The 8,389-nt window shown below is 35.2% G+C and overlaps 1 protein-coding gene across 2 annotated transcripts in view; it reads left to right on the forward strand.

Annotated features, from left to right (window-relative positions):
• The first annotated feature begins 3,668 nt into the window (after window positions 1–3,668).
• LOC107553193 (carbohydrate sulfotransferase 15-like) overlaps window positions 3,669–8,389 on the forward strand; it is a 34,091-nt gene continuing 29,370 nt past the window's right edge. For both annotated transcript variants that reach the window (XM_016235340.1, XM_016235330.1), the window contains exon 1: window positions 3,669–3,794. The gene's annotated coding sequence lies outside the window, so the exon portion shown is untranslated. The remainder of the gene's footprint in view (window positions 3,795–8,389) is intronic.

Raw genomic sequence — 8,389 nt, forward strand, 5'->3', positions numbered from 1 at the left:
GCCTTTAAAATGATTCATTGATCTCAGGAAGGAATATTTCATATGACAAGTTTTCAGTCGAGTCATTAACCACTGACAAAGTATAGTATGACTGCCATGTCATATTCTTGCTTTATGTAGTGCTTATATAGTGTGTTTGCCTGTATATTGGTCCTTGAAACATTTATAACCCTTACCTTTTCTTTACTCCTTCAGTGACAGCACATAGGAATGTTTTCTGAAATATCGATGAACTGTTCCATTCCAGCTGTGCATACATTTTCAGCTCTTTGGCTTCACCATGCCCTGAATATGAAGAGAGGATGGCACAGGGTTATCTTTATAACCACATTTTTGCTCATTTTCTATGGTATCTGTCACTGCTCTGTCAAAAAAAATAAGCATTTTTCAAAAGGAAAGAAAGTATAATTATTGTATGGAAGAAAGTATAATTTTTGCATTTTATTATATGGCTCTCTAGAATAGTTGACTGATTAGTCAGATGCAACATTCAGTGGTTAAATATACAAACAATCAGTTACTAGAGAGAAGTGAAACCGAGAATTTTCAAAAAAATTTAACATGCTGCATCGTTTTTGAAACAAAGAGCTTTCTGCTTTTCTAGCTCCCAGACAAATCTCCCAGCTGAGATCTGTAAGAGTTTGACAAGAGACTCACCAGAAACAATGGATGAAGGATAAATAAAACACTTTTTATTGAAATTAACCTCTTTTGTCTAAACAGTGGTTTGGTAAGGAAACGGTACTGTACTGTATTAACCTAACTGAATATATATGTTGCAGTCTTTGAATGATGCAGGAAACATGTAGAATGCTAAACAAATGATGGTCATACATTTGCAGGAGTAAAAATATTGGCTGATTTGATGAGATTTATGCAGTCCTCTCTGCTGGTGTCTTGTTTTGACATTTCATTAAGCGCCCAGGTAACATTTGCAAAGAGTGGGCTGCCTGCCTGATGACAAATTAGAGGGAAGACCTGAATGAAATATCAAAAAGTAATTTGATATTCCTCATCGACTTGATTAACATCATCAGCTTCATCAAGACATGCAGGATTTCCCAGAGTAGAGTGGCGAGTTGATCAGCATTCAGATGAGATGTTTATAAACACAACTCACCCATCCATGAAATTACACATGCCTCTGCCATAAATATGGATGAAGAGCATTTGGCTTATTCAAAGAACATTTTCAGTCAAAAAATGAAAAAAAAAAAATTCTTATTTCTTAGAGACAAGCACTTTGGGAGTGATCCCATAATATATTTCAGACAAAAACGATTGCTTGCTTTAGATTTGTTGTGTTGCGTTCCCAATGGTAAATCTCTCCCAGTCCCTTAGGGTTTCAAACATATCAAGTGATTTAGACTGAATGTGGGAAGAATTTCATAGATATCAAGGACAACAGCTCTCTTTTATCTTATCACACAATTACCAATAGCAACATTTAAAAGCAGTTAAAAACTTCTTTATTTAATCGTTCTCGTAATTTTGCTACACTATCCTGTGTTTTATTAACCATTGGACAACAGCTCTCTTTTATCTTATCACACAATTACCAATAGCAACATTTAAAAGCAGTTAAAAACGTCTTTATTTAATCGTTATCGTAATTTTGCTACACTATCCTGTGTTTTATTAACCATTTGAGGATGCTTGAATCTGTTCTTTTGTTCTTTGCTGAAACCCTGCAGTTTGTTTCAATGTGTCTTAATTCTCAGGGATTTTACTCAGCGTGTTTTCAGAAGAAAGGGAGAGAAGGGGAGAATCCATGTGAAAACATCTCCATGGGCTCTCAAACAGATGTCCATCGAGTGCATAGTGAGTATAAAGTCTACACTCTTAAAAATAATGGTCCTTTACTGGCATCTATCTATGACATATTATTTTACTTGCTCAGACCACCATTAGCCAACACATAATCAATTTCATCTGTTTCTGCAACGAGACAAGACCCAGTAGTTCAATCTCTGATTCTGAGTTGAGAACAGACCATTGAACAAACACGCGGATGTGACAGTGTTAGTCAAATCCCATTCGTTACAGCGAATTAAATTTTGATTTCCCAGAGGGCAGCTCTCTTTGAAGAGGTGGGCTGCTGGCACTGATGACGACATGGAGAGATAGACAGAGAGCAAGAGAGAGAGAGAGCGATTAGCTCTGAGACATAGCATCGGAACCTAGAGCATCCTGCTGTAACAAACACACCAAGTGTAGCAAGTTTCTGAAATATGAGAAAGTAAGATAAGCCTACAGAGTAGTGTTCAAAATACATACAAATTAATTCTCTATATTTACACTTCTGAGGTTCACAAAAAGTAGACATTTTACAGAAATGATAGAAAGTTGCATCACAGGAGTAATGGTCTGTCTTAGGATTTCAGTTTGAACTCTGACTCATTTTCCAGTCTTTGTCACAGCAGCAAATCACTGTGCTATTGCTACACATTCACTCTATTGCAAAATATCAGGGGACCGACAGAAAGAGTTAGTGTCTATACACATATTTGAAAATTATTGCTTCATACATTATGCATCATGCTAAAAAATTTCATAGAAATAAGCAACAATTGGCCAATTTTAGAAAAATTACTTCATTTCTCTAGAATTTCGGGCATTGAGGGAATATATTGAGGGCGTTTTCCCACACCGCATAGTACCATTCCAGTGAAATAAGAAGTTTCCATGCAAGATAAGCAATGTGACAATTTATGTGTTGGTGAATTTGTCAATGAGTCAATAACATGACTCATAATCTGTCTGAGTGCTAGAGGACAGATTAATCAATTTTGAACCAATCAATAGCAATTATGTAATGACTTCTGTTCAAACGGCTCATGCTTCTTTTCACCACTGACTTACTCTGGCAGCTCTACTGCAATGAATTCATCTTCTATAATCATTCAGTTTTTTCCTCCCATTGGAAAAAAGTATCTGTGGTCTGCCGAAGGTTTTAAGTTTTGGGTTTTACCATGTGCACAACCACATACACTATCAATCTCAACGCTCATGGTCCTTTGTGAATCCATCAAAGGGAAGATGAGCAAAGGGGGTGTTTATTTTATGTGAATGCATTGGCCTACACACCATCTTGCAGATAAAAATAATGCAGTGTGCAGTGCAAAGCTAGTTTCCTTTGCCACAAACACTTTTCTGATTAACTAAGACTAAACATGACTATCAATTAGAACAAACATGAGGGAGATCAGACATGATTACTAAAGGGTTTGTGTTAAAACACATTAACCAATTACTATGGGTGAGAGATAACTATAGCACCATTGTCAAGAAATTAAACGATTTTAAAATTTGCATATACTTCTGACACATTGTATATGAGGTGTCTGTACGTAGGCTACACAGATACAGTGTACTTATTGTGTAGGCATACAGGTTGTTTAGCAAAATTATCACATTTCAACGGATTCATTTATATAAAAGAACGTCGTATAACTTTTCGCCGAATAACAGAGGTTATTCATTAATGTTTAATGTATAAGACCAACATTTTGCTCAACTATTCTGTTTTATTTTTAATCTCAAGTAAATCGAGTTCATAAATAGCTGGGATTGGTGGGAGCACAGCACATCAGTAGCAGCATGCGCCGTATCCCACCCCCTCCACCGACTGAACCCCTGCTGAACGAGAGAGAGAGAGACGTTGTGCTTGAATAGAGACAGAAAGGCTTTCATCAACTCAGTCGCTCTGAAAGTTCTCTGTATCGCGGTCCTTACCGTTATCAAATGCCAACGCAAGCGCTCATTGGAATATTAAAACTGGACAAGTTGTCAAGGTAAGTTTTCTACTCGAGTAGGCTAATATGAAGGTATTTTTGATAAGAATGTTCGAGGGTTTACACTGAATCAGTCTAATGGATATACCCAAACATTAGATGACAGAGAGGGGTTTTATATACGCTCCGCCTGACACTGACTGGATGTTAAAGCGTCAAAAAGATGATTTCTAAAACTAGTTCATTGATAAGCGCTTCATAAATAGCGGCTCTCATCAGGATTTTCACACGCACAATGTTTCATTCAGTTCGATGGGATGCTGCTGTGACAGAAGATTCGCTCAGGTAAGTTCAACGGCATTATTACCCTTACAAACATTTACCATGGTAACCACAGTTTACGCCAAAATAACCATAGTTGCAGTTATTGTTACTGTAAAAGCATAAATCAAAGGAGACTCTTGTGAAACAAACACAACGATATGTCCTTACAAACAACATATACATTCATGTCACAAAATATTTCGGCCCTTAACTTTTGTTAATTAATGACCAAAGTTATGTTGTGCATTTATACCAACCCATTTCAGGTTGAAGGGTTGGTTGGTTAAGTGTTAAAATAGCCTACCATAGTTTTGTGAGGGAGGCAAACTAACAACACTCAACAGATATTTTAACAGTATGATTATTTTGATTAAAAAGCCTATGTAAATTCATGAGATATGATTCATCTTAACCATTTTCACAGTCTGTGAAGAAGAAGAAAAAAAGACATTAGTCAATTTTAGTAGTCCATATGCCAATCTGCCAGACATCATTTATCACAGGCTTCTAAGCCTTAGATAAAAATGTAACTGATCTCCATAACTAACATTCATTTATTTTAAACATCTTTCTCCAAATTAAGTTTTTATAACATTTGTAACTGAAGGGGTTAATTTTGTTTTAAAAAAAGAAGTATTGTCCTCACATAAACAGGTTTTAATCTTCGAATATCTTAATCAAATAAATGAATATGAATAATGAGGGCAAACATTTTGTGACTCTCTTGAATAAAATCATTTTCTTTAATAAGGTTTTTTTTTTTTGGTGGCTAGCACCAAGTTACCACTCATTGTAGATACAAGTATTTTTGTGAATGCTAGGGTTTCCATGGAAATTTTTTGGAAGGGTTGACTATTGCTCTTGAACTATTTTGGTACTTACAGTTCAGCACACTAAACACACTTGTGTTTCTATAATTAATCACACATCGTTTAATGTGATTTACCCATGTATAAAGATAATAAATTATGGAATATAAAATGCTATTTTACATGGAAAAATTGCTTTTGCCAAATAAATAAATATGTCATGACAAATTTCAGGCCATTTTCCAAATGATATAGGCTGTATCCAATTTCCAGAGCTTGCGCCTAACTCAGGGTTTCCAACTTTCCACAATCCATTAAGCTCCACCCCTGACTATGATTTTAGGAACGTGGTTTAAGGTGAGGGAAAGAGACTGCTAGGAATGTTGTCCTACGAAATCCAAGTTGAAACATGTTGAAATCCATGCTGTACCGTGAAGCACCTGTTTATCAGGCTGTAGCTGGTTAATTCTAACCAGCAGTGAATTCAGAGCAATTTAAAGTGAAGTTTAGGGATAATTTTGAGAATTCAACTTGCCAGATTGATTGTTATTTTTGTAGTAGATATGTTGCTCTGTTACCGTAGGAAATTGCCATTGAGTGCTTTCATGTTTGTCATGGCTACTGCACACTGGAGTGTCACAGCTACAAGGCTGTGATGTATTAGTAATTGATGGCACAAGGAGTGTGTATTGGATGGCTGGAGAGTCTCTTCCTTATAGAAAGACATTCACCAGGCTCAGATCTTAACAGCTGCAGAATATATAACTCAGTGCTGAATCAACATTCTATCCATACCAACAACCAAACCCTTCATTGCTCTGACCCACTGTCTGCCCATAGTCCCCCCCACACACACACAGAGACAGACAGACAGACAGACAGACAGTCTGACCCTATGCCTGCAAATGCACTTATACACCCATAGTCTAACAAACATACATATACACACACTCAGACAAACACACACAGACAGACACATATTTCCGTTTCACATGGCTTATAAGATTTATAGTATGAAAGGTCTAGTTTGTGTTTCTTATGAAATCAATCATATTTTACCACAAAATACTGCACTTGTGTCAAGAAAAATAAACATTTTAGCACTTACCTTCATACTTTTCATTGACATTGTAGTAGGTTACAACAACATTTGCTACTTTGTTTTTATTACAAATTAACAATTCTGTTTTTATACCATAAAGCAAATAGTGTTTCCTACTATATGTTATATTGCATCCATTCACTTTGCGTTATTTGCGTTAACTGTCATATTAAAAGATAAGAATTTTCTTATTAAATGTCAGATTTTATGTCATGGTCATTGGCCAATTTTTTATTTTTTTAATGTTTAGCTTGGCTTGTGATGAGACAAAACAACACAAACACGATCATTTTCATCATCATAACTTTACATAAAAATATGCAATTTCTTCTGGAAAGCCATAATAGCATATTTCGTATTATGGGGGCTTTTCATATAGTGTTCATATTGCTTTCAGCAGTGAGATGAAACTCAGCATGGGAGTCAGCAGGGTCTCTCAGACCTCACACTATAGGGCTCAAGGCCTTTATTAACATTTAGTTTCTTCTGAGAGTCACAAAACCTGGCCTGACAGGTAGACAGATGCCCTTTGACTTCTGACATGGAGCTGTGTTTGTGCTTGTGTGTGTTTGTATTTATGTCAATGTCTCCTTCATCCTATGTGTGAGTGGATTGTCTGTGCCCAGCCCCTGGCAAACCCCCTCTTTTTTTCGTCTAGAAAATGAAAGCTGCCTCCCATAACTTTTGAGGAAAATAAAAGAGGATGAAAGTGGGAAAAAAAGCGAATGAGAAAGAATTCAGTTATTTATGGTTCATGTCATCTGTTCACTCGCACGATTTATGCGCTATAAAGGCTCTCCATTTTCTCTTTTTGGAATTTCATACACCAGCAAATCAGATATTACACAGCTTTGAATTTTTAATATTGTGTGGTCTGTGCAAGATAGAAAGAGATATCTTTTAAAAACTTTGAAAGTAGTTAAATGAAGTAACGTAACTTTCATTTTACAAGAGAGAGAACAGGGCTAGTAGTCACAAGGGCTGGATATCTCAAGAACTATAAGTCAAAATTGCAAATTTCCAAACAGTTCAAAACCCTTATAAATGACAATATATGTATGTATTTATATTTACACTACAATTCAAAAGTTTGGGGACAGTAAGTTTAAAAAAAAAAAAAATTAATAGTTTCATTCAGCAAGGACATAAATTGATCAAAAGTGGCAGTAAAGTCATAATATTACAAAATATTTATAGCTATTTCAAATAAATGCTGTTCTTTTGAACATTCTATTTATCAAAAAATGTGTCATGGTTTTCAAAAAAAAAAAAGAAGTACAATTGCTTTCAATAATTATAAATGTTTATTAATGTCAGTATATTATAATGATTTCTAAAGTATCATGTGACAATGAAGACTGGAGTAATGACTGCTAAAAATTTAGCTTTGCCATAAAATATGTATGTTATGTAATAATAATAATAATGTAATAATAAATTACATTTTATAACATATTAAAATAGTTATTTCAAACTGAAATAATATTTCACAATATTACTGTTTTTACTGTATTTTTGATACAGTAAAACTTCTTTCAAAAACATAAAAAATCTCACCGACCCCAAACTTTTTGAATGGTAGTGTGTATAGTAAATAAACATGTGTTTTTTTAAATGTACATATATAAATAAAAAATAAGCAAATATATGAAGAATAAAACACTAAAATATATTAATTTAAAAACGACAGCGTTCAAATCATGTGGAAACCTCCATCCTGTGGAGTTCATGCACTCACTTCATCCAAATAACAATCTTGACTTTAAACTCTCAAACTTGAATCATTCATTGGCTTGCAGGACTCGTGGCCAAGTAAGTAAACTCAGCAATGACGAAGATGCTTCCCTAAAATATTTTACTCCAAACTTCACCAATTGTTAACATCAGCCAAATCAATGATTTATTTGGCCATCCATAGGAATATAAACTGACGTTGCCTCAAGCCATGTTGTGTATTTCATACATGCTAACAGCATATCCTACAAGTACAGAAGACAGTGAGTGCCATTGTAGAGTCATTTCTATGCAGCATTAAGTTGCATGAGTGCTTTTTGCTAGTCCTAATGATGTCGGCCTGAGTGGTATTAATCTCTTGTCTTGTGTTAGCCAGTCTTAATGGTGTAAGCCTGTCTGAAACCGCCAAATAGGGAGATGTGTCTGCCAGCCTCAGTGAGCTATAGTGAGCTTGTGTTAATGGTCTGGTGAGTTCAGTCATAAAATATTTCTGGTAACTCTTAAGTGACCTTGTGACATTTACTATAATGAACGTGCTACTTACTCCATGCAATACTTGCTTCCTGTTTATCGCCTAATTGCTTAATTTGGGTTTTAAATTAACTGAATGCTTCAAAACTTCTTCAAAACTTTGATTATATGGATTCTTGCCAAAGAAGGGTAAAGAAACAGAGTACTAGGGAGAG

This window comes from Sinocyclocheilus grahami, unplaced genomic scaffold, assembly GCF_001515645.1.
Source record: "Sinocyclocheilus grahami isolate Dianchi unplaced genomic scaffold, SAMN03320097.WGS_v1.1 scaffold18.1, whole genome shotgun sequence".
Classification (NCBI taxonomy): domain Eukaryota; kingdom Metazoa; phylum Chordata; class Actinopteri; order Cypriniformes; family Cyprinidae; genus Sinocyclocheilus; species Sinocyclocheilus grahami.